The following is a 15,267-nucleotide window of genomic DNA, read 5'->3' as shown; positions in this document are numbered from 1 at the left end:
ACTTGCATTAAATTTAACAGTTAGTTTGGTTACCTAATATACTTATCTTGTTACTTTTTTCTCCTAGAAGAGTACTGCAGAAAAAAAGACAACACTAACTGCAATTCAAAATCACGACATCCTGGATTTCCAAGCTGTGTGCAAATTACACTACCGTGTGTACATGCCACATGCCATTTGCTCCACAAATAAAACATAATTCTGCTCTTGTGCAGTGGGTGAACATTCAGTAGGCAGCCAAACTGAGTAAGAAGTCACTTTTTCAGATTGCAGTAGTTGCGGTCACGTTCTGCTCACAGAACTTTTCAATGGCGATGCACGAGGGGAACGTAATTGGGCCTCAAAGGACTAAAAAGCAGCTTGAACACCTCAATAGTTCCTCGCAACAAAAGCGAAGCTGCACAAAGAGGAACAGAGCCCTGATTTTGCCTCTCCTCGGCCTCGTTTCGGTGGGGTTGACCCCCCTGACCCCTGTCAGCCTGGCGCTGCTCATGAATGGCAGGACGGGCGTTCGCTCGGGGATGGGCAGCAATTACTGTTGGTGGCCGCTTCCAGCATCAATAACTCAATCTGTGTGTCGGCGAGACCCAAGAACTTTTCATTTTAATGAGCCTGCGGAGGCATTTAACATGGAGGCAAATTAGCGGCTGAGCCGGGAGGTGTCCGTCACTTCCAATTTCAGCGGGCGCGGCGCCGCCCCGACCCCTGGCCTACTTTTCACACGTCTCTGACTTCTCCCTAATGCAGCCACAAAGAGGGAGCCAGGCACCCCCAGCCCCACGGCAGCCATGGGCCTGGGCTGGATTATTGCCAGGCTGTGGTGGGATGGACGCGGAATCGTGCGCTGCGCAAACCAACAGAGCACCGGGAACCTCAGAGTAAACTTCCTGGCCAGGCAGAGGGAGAAACAGCGTGACAGCAAAAATATTCACTCCTTAGTGTCCCTATGCCACAACCCCAGTTCTGACAGTTACTTGGTATGTCCTTCTAGCTATAAAACATCAGGCCAGCAACCCAAGTGCATAAGTATTAATGCTGGATTCTGTGTTTCAATGGCAATGAACTTCCAATCCTCAATAAAACGTGGAATTTGAAAACTGCCAACAGCTTTATGCAGCAATAAACAACAAAGGCTTTATTTATGGTATTCTATCAAGCAAAACCAAATAAATCTTAGTAATAGTCTGTTTAACGTATTTTAAAAATAATTTCTGTTTTGTCCGGTTTCAGAAAGAAGATATTTGCACTGTTGTACATAGCAAGAGTGTAAGTGTTTAAAATTTGGTGATCTTGCCCCCCAATTCATCAGAGGGCACACCGGCACAGGAACATGCATTTTCCCCTGTACCACACAGCCTGTCACAAAACAAAAAAAAGAAAAAATTGAAGAAATTAACCATTTCAATGCAACTCATTCCAATTTCATGGTAATTTTTGTTCAGTGACACACTCTAAGATAGTTTCCAGAAATGCTGTCCAAGACTATTTAAGAAAAAAATGTTCTCCACCAGTATTTTGTACTTGAATCTTCCTTCCCTTTTCACATATACACATACATAAAATATAATATTGTCTATAAAACCATGCAATAAAAATCAAAGAGAACAAATTCTAATTCCCCATTTTAAAACAAAAAATACCCTTCCAGACTCCTATTAAAGAGGAAGACTAGGAACCCTGGCTAAGGCACAAAACTGAAAGAGCAACAGCTGGAATTTCTCCAAAACTTGCCTGATATAACAGTTTAGAATGACACAACTAAATAATCCCTTCAAATATATTAAAGCTGCAATTAACACTTGGAATTCTACTCTGCCAACAGAATGATGCTGAAAAAATTAAAATCCATAAGCCAATCAGGTGATTTTAAAGTTCTCAATCTCTTTTCTACTGTAGCCACGAAATGTTCAACTACAATCCACTAAAAAGTAATTTATTCATCAATGGTAACACCTGATTTTCCTGCACTGTATTTTATTATCCTTCTTAGTAATTGTTTATTGAAGAAAATGCTTTTATTATTAAACTGTGGGTTTTTTCTGAATTGGAACTCAGCAGTGAATTCACAGCACTATCAGAGCAGTCCAGCCCAATGTTCTGTATGACTCCAAATATACAAAGCTGAAGTGTGCAAGATCTCTCACATGGCCCAAACCAACTCTGAAAGCATGGAGTTCAGTGGTAACTGTTCTTTAGATGTGGCTATGTAGTAATTTTAACAGCATGATCCCCAAACCAAATGAGCTGTGCTCTTCCAAATTTCAATAAAGAATGATAGGGGTGAATGTAACAACAAAGATAGTATTGAATAAGGGGAACACATGAAAAAATGTCAGACTTCACAAGAATTAGAACATACAATCCACTTCAACAGACAAAACATTTCAAACCATTTGCAGCAGTACATGTAACACCAAGTTAAAGAATTTAAACACAACAAAACTAAAACTTACTAAATAGTTCTCTGATGTGTAACTGGGGCAAGAAGCAACTTAGGTAACTCTAAGCATATTACCTCAATCACAGGGACTGTTTTGAACAGGACTTGGAGATGAACAGAATGCCAGAGATAAACTGAACTGTCAGTCTAAATCAGTGTGCAACAACAGCTTCCCTGGAAGATTATGAAAAAACCTGATATGGTGCCACAAAGAAAATTACTCATTTGGATGAAGAAAAGAGGGATTATAAGAACAGTTAAGAATTCACTACAGGGCAGACAAGTAGTTTCAAGAACAGAGATTAGTAGCCTAGTTCAAATGGCATCTGAGGACCTTGATTCTTGATTCAGCTTGACTGAAGAATACTCACCCTTTTCATTAATGAAGTAGGCACAGAAAGCAAAAACTTGAAAAAATTGCTGACAAACAAATTGTCAGTTCAGCTGAGTGCTGTCTTTATGCAGGAAGATCTGGATCACGGGAAGAACTAAAGTAACAAATGGAATGAAGTACAACAGCATGAAAATGGAAAAGTCATGCACATTGGGAATTTCTGCTCACACATAAGAGATAGCTATGGCCAAGGACACCAACTGATTACAGAACATCAGACACATCCATGTGATGTGGCTGGGAGAAAGACACAAACACAACTCTAGTCAGGAAAATTTCTCAGGGAAAACAGCAAGACATGACTAGCACAAAGATAATATGATTGATAAATTCAACACCCATCTAAAAGGATACTATCTCAAGAAAAGAGAGACATTAGGAGATAAAAAGAAAAGAAAACAGTACAATTAAGACAGATAAAATTGATGGGTAAATAACTACACTTTGACAACATAACAGGAATATACACAATGAAAGACAGACAGCTATTCAATCTTAAGAAAATTACTGGTTCAACAATGAGCTATGGATTAGCTATTAAAATTCATTTGGATCAGAAATTAGAAGACAATTCCTAACCACTGGTTAGAAGGTTGTAGGGCAGACTTTCAGACTAAATAGAGTCCAAAAACTTAATTAGTCTTTATTTTTCAAAGGACACCATCTCATGTAGCTACAGGTGTCAGGACAGGAACAGACTGATCGGGGACTACATTTCATTATTAATACAAAAAGGGCTATAGTTGGCTTCAGTTTATCCAAAGTCAAACAGTCAAATTTAATCAAGCCCCATAACAAGAAGAAAGTTTCAGTCTGTGTACTGTGTAATTCTGTCAAATACTTGTACAAAACTTACTTTTTAAATGTGTTTTTATTCTTCTATTGCTAGGCATGCTTACACAAACTGTTGAAAAGTGTCACAATGAAACACTCGAACTACCTATGCTTGAGTGCTGTCAAATATGTTAAATTAAACAGGCAAGGTAAATCCACCCCCAAAATCTGTCAAGAAATCCTATAGCTGATGGAGAAGCCTGCTGGTTATTGCAAGCCTGATGACTACACAGCCATCAACAAAAACAACTTCATGTAAGGCCCTATTTAGGCACTAACCTGTTCAAGCTCACAGAAATAATTCCCCTGAACTGTGGATTGTGTAAGAATTATTTAAAACTATTCCTGACTGCATAAATTTAAAAGCCAAGAGACTGCGTAAATTATACAAGTCCTTTCTCCTTCTAGAAACTAAAGTGAAATCTGAAATGCTAAATGCAGCTCAATTGTGTGTATTATATACTTCTCAAAAGAATGAAGAAAGAAATCTTAGTTCTCTCTGTAGTACATATAGAACCACGTGTTTAGAACATGTGCACTGCAACACATTTGCTCATTCAGAAAACACAAGACCCTAACAACAGGTTGTTTACAGCAGGGGAGCTCAGTGTCTTAGAAAAGAACGTCTTATTTCTAATCAGTGGGAAAAGCCACCAAAATCCACCTTGGACAGTCAAACAGATCTCCTGAAACAAAGATTTCCCACTGCTGGTGAATATCAAATCACGACAGAATTTAGAAGGCAAAATACTAAATTACGATGTATCTGTCTGTTTCATAAACAAAATAATTAACTGTGAAGAAATGAAAGCCTAGCTGCTTTCTACTATGCCCAGCAAAATTGGGTAATTGGGGACACCACTCACTGCACTCCTGAACGCCCATCTTACTGTTACTCTGGGCTTCCCATTAACTTACTGCTATAAAGTTTCTTCAATTAAATTAACTGCAATGACATTCAGCAAAATTGTCTTCCCACTACAATCAGGTATTCAGACACATCCTAATGTGTTACAAACATGACACATTCTTTTATTTGAACATATTCAGAGAAAATGTCACTACACAATTTTTGTTCACCTTGACCCATTTCCCTCTTTTCTCAACTCCTTCACTTTGGAAGTGATTAGGTGGCTTAGAGCTTCTGCCCTTAGGACAATTAGCAAATGGACACCCATGTTCTTTCTACAGTGACATCAACTTCTTCTATTCTACCCAGAAGCTATCCTTCTCATATGTTTCTATAATCTATTTATCATCAATGTGAACACGGAGAAAAGTCTCCACATGTAATGCATTCCATCTCTAAATTTAGTAACTACAAATAGGGAATCATAACTTAAACCTTTTAGATCTCATTCATAAGAAACATACTTTTGTTCACCAAACATAAGCAGCAAGGGAAAAGAAATCATCAAAACTGTTAGAAATTTTACATGTTACTAATAAAAATATTTTGGTCATACTATACTGCCTACAAGACTTATCACACATTTCGGTTCTGAGTTTCAATAATTTGATGCAAATAATATACCTGGGCTGAGGAAAGGAAAAAGCTGGGCCACAATCCTGAATATGTTTGCTCACATTTTATAAAGGTGGACAAAAGATACTAAAATAAGTGTGCCAGTGCCTTCAAAATTACAAATGCCTTCATAGAAAGTTTCTACTGTGTAACATGACTTTTAGCACTATTAAGACTAATGAATGTTTTTACAACCTTAAAATATGTCTCTTTTTTTTTGTAATTTAAAGACAGTTATTCATTAATCTAGGTAAAAAAGACCAAAAAACCCAGATCCAGAAATTGACAGGGTAACCATTTATTTTACTTAACTCCCGTGATCATGGCTTGCTTGTGCTACAGCTATAACCTCTGCCCAATCTAGAGGAAGAAATTCACAAGTTCTTTATGTCTCCAAAGTGAAAGTGATTATGCAAATTACGGAACTCACGAAGAAGAGAGTTCTGCAGAAACTGGGTTTTTGTTTGGCGCTCAAAGAGCACATTTTTCATTTCACGATGCCTAAGGAAAACAGCCTGCATTTTTGGTCGCTGACTTTAATCAATCCGAAAGCACGCTGGGCAAACCGCTGCTCGGCCGTGTGTCGGTGCCATCGGTGTGTCCCGGCAGAGGAGGGACGGGCCGGGGCCAGGGCACCTCCCTGCCCTTCCCTGCCGTGCCCTGCCCAGGCCGGCCCGCAGCCCCGGCTCCCGGCGCGCCTCACGGCCCGGCCCGGCCCGAGCGCTTCGCCCACAGGAGGGAGGTGTAAGCTCGTTTCCCAGCAGGGCACCTTGCTAAAGCCGGCCTCTCTCACGCACAGCCTTTAGAAAACGTGGCTGCTATTTAAAAGACACATCACGAATTTCAATTTTTGGTACAAAGAAGAAGAAAACAACAGCAACAAAGCTGAGACAACTCAACACGGAGTTTGGGAGTCAGCTTTTTTTTAGCGTGAAAAAAAGCAAGACTATAAACCACTTCTCTCCCTCCTGCCCTCGCCTCCTCCAGCCCCAACCCTGGTTTTCTAGGTAGTAAGGTTTTTCCAAGCGCGCTGGCCCGCCGCCAGCTCCATAAAGCGAGCGGGAGGCGCTCCCCCCGCGGCCCCTCCCGGCAGCCCAAGGCGCCCGGCCTGACATGCTTTTCAAGGCGTGCTAGACTGCAGCGCAGACTTTCTGGCTCCACTTCCATTGTTTGCACGGCTGCTTTGCTCCTTATCCAGAGCCTGGATTAGCATAAGAATACTGTCTTCCCCCTCTGCAAGCCAGCTCCCCTCTAGAAGACCTCCACCCCTTAAGAATAAACATAGCGTTGGGTTTCTTTTTTTTAGGGGGTTTCTCTTTAAATCCCTTTTTCCTATTCAGGACTTGTAGAAACCAATAAAATAAATAAAACGCTAAACAAGCGAGGCTGACAAGGCTCAGAAAGGCCCGATTGCATAGATTAGTAATTACCAAGGTCAAAGGAGTCAACACCTGATAATGCACGAAGCCCTCACTCCCCACACTCACACTAGGGACATCAAAGTTATTAATGGATATGCTTTCCATATGGAGCTGAAAATAAATAAATTTAGGAAGGGGTAACAGAAAGGAGGTTTAAATCCCCCTTCCTTTTAATTTACACCTGGAAGACGGAGTTTCAAATTTCTGAGAACAGACAGGAAACATTACTTATGAAGACAACCCTCAGCCAAAAATACAAACCAACCCCTCTAAACTGCAAGTGGTGATGCCTTTACACAGGGGAATCTGCCTGCTTACACATCTGCAAACCCTTTCCCTCTGGTATGTGACAAAGGGACTGTGGTGTCCCTTTTAGAGCAAGTGACGTGATCTAGTATTAAAAAAGACCGACAGAAGAGCATTTCACAAGGATTGAACTGCTTGCCCTCACAACGCCTCAAACTGTCGACATGGACATATTTTTTTTGTTCTGCTACTCAGCATCCAGGTGAATTCATGTGTTGTTTCATGAATAAGATAAAAACACACTTGTAAATATTACTTCATAAGCAAGTAATGTAATTTTTAAATAATCGAATTCTGCACTCCCCACTGCAATGGGTGAGAGATGAGCTTTCTTTGACAGTATTTGCTCGACACATACAAACAGCAGACAAGACTAGCAAGTTCAACATCATCAAGATTTGCTAACACAAAACACTGCTATGCAAGGTAAGCCTTAATCCTCACTTTCCTCACCTGCTTGCCATGCCCATGGAGGCACTGTACTCTGTTGAGAGGAGAAACTCCCAAATTCCCTGTCTAGCTGTTCCCACAAATCACTGCCAATAACACACAGATATCCTCAAAGGAATGGTCTCCATCAGATTTCCAAAGAGGCATTTTAATAGCTGGATGGGAAAAATAAGTGAAATTGTAGGTGCTGCTTGTTTATCCTCCTCAAAACTGCTCTGGCAGGGAGAAGTTATTTTTTAGGTGTTCTTACTACAGAAACAAATTTTTAGTTAAATGTAATTTGCAAATTACATTTATCTATTAGGTTTGTTCTTTGTGTTAGTTATCTCACCCTTAAAATTACAACCTTTCTTATTCTTTGGAATTTTAATGAATAGTTGACTAACTTTTGTCATCTGTGACCCTTCATTTCACTCCAGAAACTCATGTTGGGGATGTTTTTATGAGATTACAAACTCCAGGCACAGAACATGAGCAGGTTACCACCTTCACAGCAAGGGCAAAAGAAGTGAGCAAGTATTATCAGTGGCAAGTTTAGAATAGCCTAAACTAGAATCATTCATTATCTTACATAGAACCTGCAAAGTGTTCAGATAGTCTCAGTATCAGAGTGATAAATGCTTATGTGTAAAGTGTGACATGCTCACCTACAGAGTTACCTCACACATACTGGATATATTAAACTAGATTGCTATATTAGGAAAGTGCTTACACAGGACAAATAATGTACAATTAATTACATGCTGCATTCAGCATCTGTTTTCATCTGCAACATTTAATTTCAATGTGACATATGTAAGAAAGTATTATTGCTCTGGGAAAATTTTCCAGGACTCCAAATGTATGTGTCTGAGAGCTATCTAACCCTGTCAGTGCTCTGCAAGTCTTGCTGAGATAAAAACAGATTTTAATGCAAACTTAAGTAAAACTCTAAGTGCACTGTAGATCCGCTTGGTTAAATAACTACAGAAACAACATAGCATGCACATGCACACAAATACTCCTCTTAAGTTTGAACAATGTACTTTCATCAAATATACCTTCAAGACATTTCCAAACCCAAACACAGTAATCTTTCAATAGGTAGACAAAAACAGAGTTCAAAGGTAATGTTTACCTCAACAGTTATAATCCTCTATTTCCCTGCACTGAAGTGCTAAAGCAATACTGTTAATTTTTTTTTTCACACAAAATTCAAAAGCAAACAAGAGCTTTCTGATCATGAGATTAATAAGATTAAAAATCACCCATTTGTAATCTACCAACTACAGCAGTTCATTTCTCAGTGCAAAAAGGTTATTTTAAATACACTGTGAAACATTTTTCAACAAGAAATCAACATACAGGGTAGAAGCTTGGTTTGGTTTTAGATTAAGTGAAGTTCACATTCAACTAATAAAATCTGGAATTTTTTTTCATTCAATCTTTGCTTTTCTTTCCATATTGTAAGAAAGCACCTGGACTAAGACACAAAGAAACTAAAAACACACAGAGATTATATTATATATTCCTTCTATGAATTTCACTTGATTTCCTGCTTTTCTCTTTGACCATCACAGCATACGACTTAAACTGCCCATACTCAGTATTACAGGGATGACTTGGACACTATTTTTTATTGCAAACATTTCCCCCACTCTCCCATCATCCTTAAACTGGAAGGTATCTCCTCTGATGTCTCAACAGCTCCTTAAGCTAAAAATCTTCAAAGCAAAGCCATGTTCCTCCTAAGTCATGTCTGCATTAACTTTGGCAATTCAATTATTTCCCAGTTTTAAGATCACCTTCTTAAAACTGTCTCATTTTGCCTTTTCTTATGTTACTTCTGTCAATGTTTTATTCCATCTAAGGGTGATTTATTCCTTCCACATTTTCACTATCAAAAACTTCTTTCTTTCGGGATTCTTTAGCTTAGATGAATCACCTCTAATAGGATGGAATTAAGGCTGATTCAAATTAAATCTGTGAAGGAAAAATTGAGGTTACAGGAAAACCACAGAATCCATAACGAGAAACAATTTTTGTTGCTAGTTGAAGAGAATACAGAATTATTTTTGGCAGAGAGAAAGGGGACAGAAAAGCCATCACTATTGAACCTTCTCTATTAAGCACTATATAGTATCTTGTAATCCTCTACCACATCCTAAGTATTTTTCCATTTCCCTTTTTTCTTTTGAGATTTTTCACACATTTGAGTTAAGCACTGTACTGAAACCAAACCAGCAGATGAAAGGCTGCAGTCATTTATTGGGTCAATGTGACCAGGTTTTGGTAGCAGGGGGCTAAAGGGTGGCTTCTGTGAGAAGCTGCCAGAGGCTTGTCCAGCCAATGCCAGCTGGCTCCAGGATGGACCCACTGCTGACCAAGGCTGAGCCCATCAGGAATGATAATAATGCTGCTAAGATAACATATTTGAGAATGAAAAACAGTTATTGCACAGATGTGCCTGCAGCCAGAGAAGAGAGGAGGAAGAATAAGTGAGAAAATGAACTGTGCAGACACCAAGGTCAGTGCAGAAGGAGGGGCAGGAGGTGCTCCAGGTGCCAGAGAAGACTCCCCTGCAGCCTGTGGTACACTGTGGCGAGGCAGCTGTGCCCCTGCAGCCCACAGAGGGACCATGGGGATGCAGAGATCCACCTGCAGCCCATGGAGGAGCCCACACCAGAGCAGGTGGATGTCTCTGAACCCACAGGAAACCTGGGCTGGAGAGGGTCCTGGCAGGGACCTGCACACTGCAGGTGTACTGGCAGGACTTGTGACCCCATGGAGGACTCCCATCAGAGCAGGCTGTGCCTGAAGGGCTGCACCCCAGGGAATGGACCCAAGCTGTGCAGTCTGTGCAGCAGAGGGAACGGTGATCAACTGACCACAAGCCCCATTCCCCACTTCCCTTCACTGCTGGAGAGGGGAGGGAGGGCCCAGGAAGGAGGGATGAGTAGGAAGAAGGTGCTTTTAAGATTTCTACTTGTTGCTCACCTCTGATTTTGTTAGTAAGACATTCAATTAATATCCCCAAATTGAGTCTGTTTTGCCTGTGATGGCAAACAGTGAGTGACCTCTCCTGGTCTTTATCTCCAGCCATGGAGAGGGGAGTGATAGAGTGGCTTTGGTAGGTGCCTGTGCAAATTTTAAAGACCAATAAAGCAAACTTTTTTCCCCCTTGCCCATTAGAAAAGTCTTATTAATTCAGAGATTGGTAGTATCAGCAAACATGAAATTTACTGAGGGGGAGGGGAAACCAAGTAGATTGCAAGTGTACATTTGCAAATTCCAAAACAACTCAAAGGGCACAGAACTTCAAGACACCTGTATAAATATCCCTTTTCTCATACAAACTTCAGGGACTCTCCTCTGCACAGGCAGATGCCTTATCACTTCACTTTCATCCCACTGAAAGCCTGGGACTGAACTGTTTCTGTAAAAAACGTTCATATGCTTTACCTGCCAACTGAAACAAATAATTGTTTTTCAAACACCAGCAACTTGAATGAGCATGTTTGAACGAGAATAGGAATTTCAGATCTTAGAACAACAAAATGTGTTTGAAGCCTGGTGAAGTGTAGCCATTTGGGAACCCCTCTGCACATCTACGCCGTGGAAATTCTCCTAACAGATGTGACTACAGACCCCTCTACCATTACTCTAAACAGATTCAGATTTTTACTCAAGATACCCTGAAATTCCTATACTGTGCTGTAAACTCAAAACATACATATTATAAGGACATGATAAAAATATCCTTTCTTTACATAGACTTGGCTATGGCGCACCAAGTAATATTTTTAAAGGAGGGTACATACATCTGGTTTAGAAATAAGAAAATTAGAATGTTTCTATCACAGTGTCTTTAAAGGCATTAAGGATATTATAAAAAGACTTATCTAAATCAGTCTTAGATTTTGATAAGCTAATAAGTTAAGCTGCTATTTTAAAATACATTTGAAATTGATCCCTAGAATTATTTTAATTAAATTGTCTATCAAGTGAAACATCTTAGAAACACTTCACCTAACATTTCATGAAACTTACTGTACCTTTACCACTTGGAACCTCTGGAGAAGGACATTCTTGACTTTTCAACCTAGTTTAGAGGAACCTACTCCACAACTAACTACTTAGGACTGCTTCAAAGTACTGCCATCAGAAAGAGTCATTTATCTGCTTTGTTTTGGCTCAAGGGGAAAAAAAGGAAAGAAAACAATTCTTGAAAGCAAAATTAATCCCTCCCTGTATTAATGTCCAGTTGAAAACTACATTTTACTGTTCCTAATCCAAACACTAAATAGAAAATAAGCAAAAAAAGGCAATCCGGTATGTTTCTAATTACATATCCAAGTTACAATCATCTGGTTGCAAAACATATTTCTATCAACATAAACATCTTCAGACTGCATTGCAAATGCATTCCTTGTATGCTTTTCTCACTGTAAGATCTTAAATTGTTCTCTATCCTACCCCATAAAATTCCCATCCTCAGATACAGAAATAAAATAGACAGTTTAGTTTCCTTTTACTGCACAGGAACTTGTCTAGATTTATTTGAATTCTGTTGTCCTTGACACTTTTGAGAGGAGCTCCTGAGCCAAAGAGAGCCAACATAAAAATGCAGGGATTCTCAGCAGCTTAATCTGACCTTGCTGAGCCCGACAGTCTTGACCTAGCAATAGGAAGGCTCTTGTTTTGTGTGGTCTGAGGTCAGGATGATGAGACTACTGGAACAAGCTGGGATAGGCCAGGGACAATGGCAGTAAGGAAAGTCCTGTCAGGGGGACACTGCAGAACAGAGCAGCCCCAGAGTGGAACCACTGGCACTTCCTGTTTTGATCAACTGATTCACAAGATGACACGGATGTCTGGTTCCTCCACTCCTGGAAAATGCTTTGAGCACACTGACCTGTATTTCCCACTTGTGGTTTGAGCCTCAAGTGGCTCAGCCTGTTTGTTATGGAATAACTCCTAGCAAATAGTTTGCCACCAAGGAAATTCAATGGCAGCTAACCCAACCTTATAAAATAATTATTTCCTAACAGAACAGAGAGGATCTTAGGTAGCCTTGATGATTAATAAGAAAATCATTGCAGGAATACCATTTCATCACTGGCATCCTTCATTCTGAAGCACCTGGAATGTGTTTCTGGCTATTGAATGAACAAGCTCCATCACATAAAGTTGTTCCCACCACTACTGGTTTGGAGGACACAGGAACAACTCTAGGGACAGAAAAAGCTGAAAAGTAGGAAGTTATTACTAAACTGTCAACTTAAATTGAGGTTTGAGGTCTTTAACGTCCTTCTAACTCGTGCCTTGCTACAGGCAAGGCAAACTAAGGGAGTATTTGACATTTTAATGGGTGGTGCTGGAAGTCATCCAAGTCCAGTTTTCAACATCCCAAAGAAAATAGATTTTGGTTGCAGGATTACTCTTTCTGTTAACTAAAAAGACAATACCATATGGGACATCAGTTGCAGAAGGGAATTGAGCACATATAACCCTACTGATTACATGTAATATACTAATCAGAATTTCTCCAGCTGCATTGCACCAGAAATGCACAAATTCACAGGTGTAATTAAAACAGAGCTATTTACCCTACTGAGTCAGAGGAAAGAAAATTTTACACTGAAGCAAAAAATAAAGTAGAATTAGCAAAAATACAATGAAAGGTTTTATTACAGAGATCCCATATTAAAGAAAGATAAAATAAACTATCTTGAGAACTGCCAGACATTTGATACTCTTCACTGAACCCTAAAATGGAAGAGACAACCAAATAAATTTAATCCCAGTTTCTCTCTGTAAACCAATCAGGAGCTAACAAATAAACTATCAGGGAGCAGTTTTAAATGCAAACAAAAGACACCTTTTATATATAACAAATATTGAAAACTAAACCACTCACCTTTACTGTTTTTTGTAGGTGTCCAAACTCATAAATGGGCTCAAAGACATACCTGAAAGCAGGTCAGGCAATGAAATACAATACTGCTGATCTGACTCAGGAAGCACATAAAATGTCTGATCAACACCTGGGCAGTGTACCCTGCTCACATCTGGTATTTATATTATTTCCCTCTTTTGGCACTCATGATCAATTTTTTTCTTCTGTCTTTGTCCCTTTGCTATTGAAATTCAGCTATAAAAGGTATGAAAACAAGAGGCAGTACATGGGAGCAGGAATAATTAGCACAAGGACTTGTTTTTATTTGGTTCTGATAAGCTCCCCCTCTTCTTGCCATTTGTGTGCTTGTGGATCTAGAAGCCCATAATCCTTGGTAAAAAGAGAAGCAACTGTGTGAAGATAGAGAAATTTTGTGGTGGAGTGGTGTTGTCATTTTATTTTTTCCCAGATCAGCTGTTTACATACAGGGAAAGCAAAAAACAACCTCCCTCCCTCAACTGCTTCTAATACTACTCATCTTTTTTAAAGACAGTGGACTAGAAAGCAGAAAAAGTAACTTGTGAAGGTGGTGGGGGGTGTGTGTTTTATGTTTCCCTTTTCAAAACAGTATTGTGCCCAGTTTTCAACCCAACTACTTATGCTTATGCCCTGCCACTTGACACTGTGGAAAGCTTCTTCCTAGTCATATCAGCAAAATAATAGCCTAAACTAATAATCAACTAAAGCACTAGTAGCATTCATGACTAAGCAGATTCTACAATTCTACAAATTTCAAACGAAATTTGCCTGATATCTAACTCTTCTCCAATGTGCCTTTGTACAACAGATGTCTCTGTAGTTGAGGCTGAGTTGTCTTTTTTCATAACTGAGATGCAGACAGAGATTAGATCAAACAGGTGTTTTAATATGATATAAAAGACTGTCACTAGCATAAAAGAGATGGCTCTGAAATTTTTTGTAAGATATGGTGGCTGCTTATCATGCTTTTTATCCCTGAAATACTCAAAATAAAGTTTTGCATGCATTAACCTTACCTCCAAATTAGGAAACTGAATGAAACTGTATTGTACTTCAAGCTTCCTCCAGACTGTTTTCATCTGTACTTCCACTTCATTAGTTCAAAGGTGGTATTATGGAAATGCATATTTCTACTGATCTGCAAAATACAAAGAGGATTTGATTAAAGAGATGGCTGAAGAAACTGTGCTGACAGTTTATGGTCTAGAATGTGAACTGCACATTGCAGATACCTGTATGTGGAATTACAAAAACCTATCTCATGTGATGAGCTGCTCCCAGCTAGAAACTTCCTAAGAGTCATGCATGTCCAATAGCTGCACAGTTACAGCAGCTGACACAAAAAATAATTTAAAAATAATTTTACTGTTATCAGTAATTGCTCATATTAAAAATGAACCAACAAAAACATTTATATCCTTTGGCTGGAAAATACCTTTGAGATCATTGAGTCCAACCTATGACCTAACACCACCTTGTCAACCAGACCATGGCACTGAGTGCAACTTCCAGTCCTTTCTTAAAACACCTCCAGGCACAGTGACTCCACCACCTCTATGGGCAGTGCCATCCCCCTTTCTGGGAAGAACTTCTCCCTAATGTCCAAAGAAAGGATACATTGTTGGTGACACCCATGGAAAAAACAAGCCATGTACAATTCAATCTTTATAATAAACACCAGAGAATCTGTAAGACTGCAGTTCCACACCAAATATCCACTGGTGTCACACCATTAGTTCCAGTGCACCAGAAACTGCAATATACAGAGAAATAATTGATTGGTTTTTGTAGCTGTGCACGGACATGATTTCTCTTGGGAACTGAAAAGCAAGCCAAGAATTTAGACAAAGGTACTGGCAGTCAGGTGGGTTTGATTTTTGGTTTAAGTTTTTTAACTGCTCTACATCCCAGCATCAGTGGAAAGCCTGGCACAGGTTCTTACCCAGTTCTCTTAAGGATTGTGAGCAGGCCTGACTTGTG

The 15,267-nt window shown here is 39.6% G+C and overlaps 1 protein-coding gene across 2 annotated transcripts in view; it reads right to left on the bottom strand.

Moving 5' to 3' along the window:
* BMPR1A (bone morphogenetic protein receptor type 1A) overlaps nt 1-15,267 on the bottom strand; it is a 73,785-nt gene that overhangs the window by 21,972 nt on the left and 36,546 nt on the right. Inside the window, exons 2-3 of one of the 2 annotated variants that reach the window (XM_058028924.1) lie at nt 14,304-14,425; nt 13,270-13,321 (exon numbers count right to left, since the gene is read on the bottom strand). The gene's annotated coding sequence lies outside the window, so the exon portion shown is untranslated. The remainder of the gene's footprint in view (nt 1-13,269; nt 13,322-14,303; nt 14,426-15,267) is intronic. The other variant, XM_058028923.1, reaches the window with a different exon arrangement.

Source organism: Melospiza georgiana, chromosome 8, assembly GCF_028018845.1.
Source record: "Melospiza georgiana isolate bMelGeo1 chromosome 8, bMelGeo1.pri, whole genome shotgun sequence".
NCBI lineage: Eukaryota > Metazoa > Chordata > Aves > Passeriformes > Passerellidae > Melospiza > Melospiza georgiana.
This window is presented reverse-complemented; position numbering and strand designations above follow the sequence as displayed.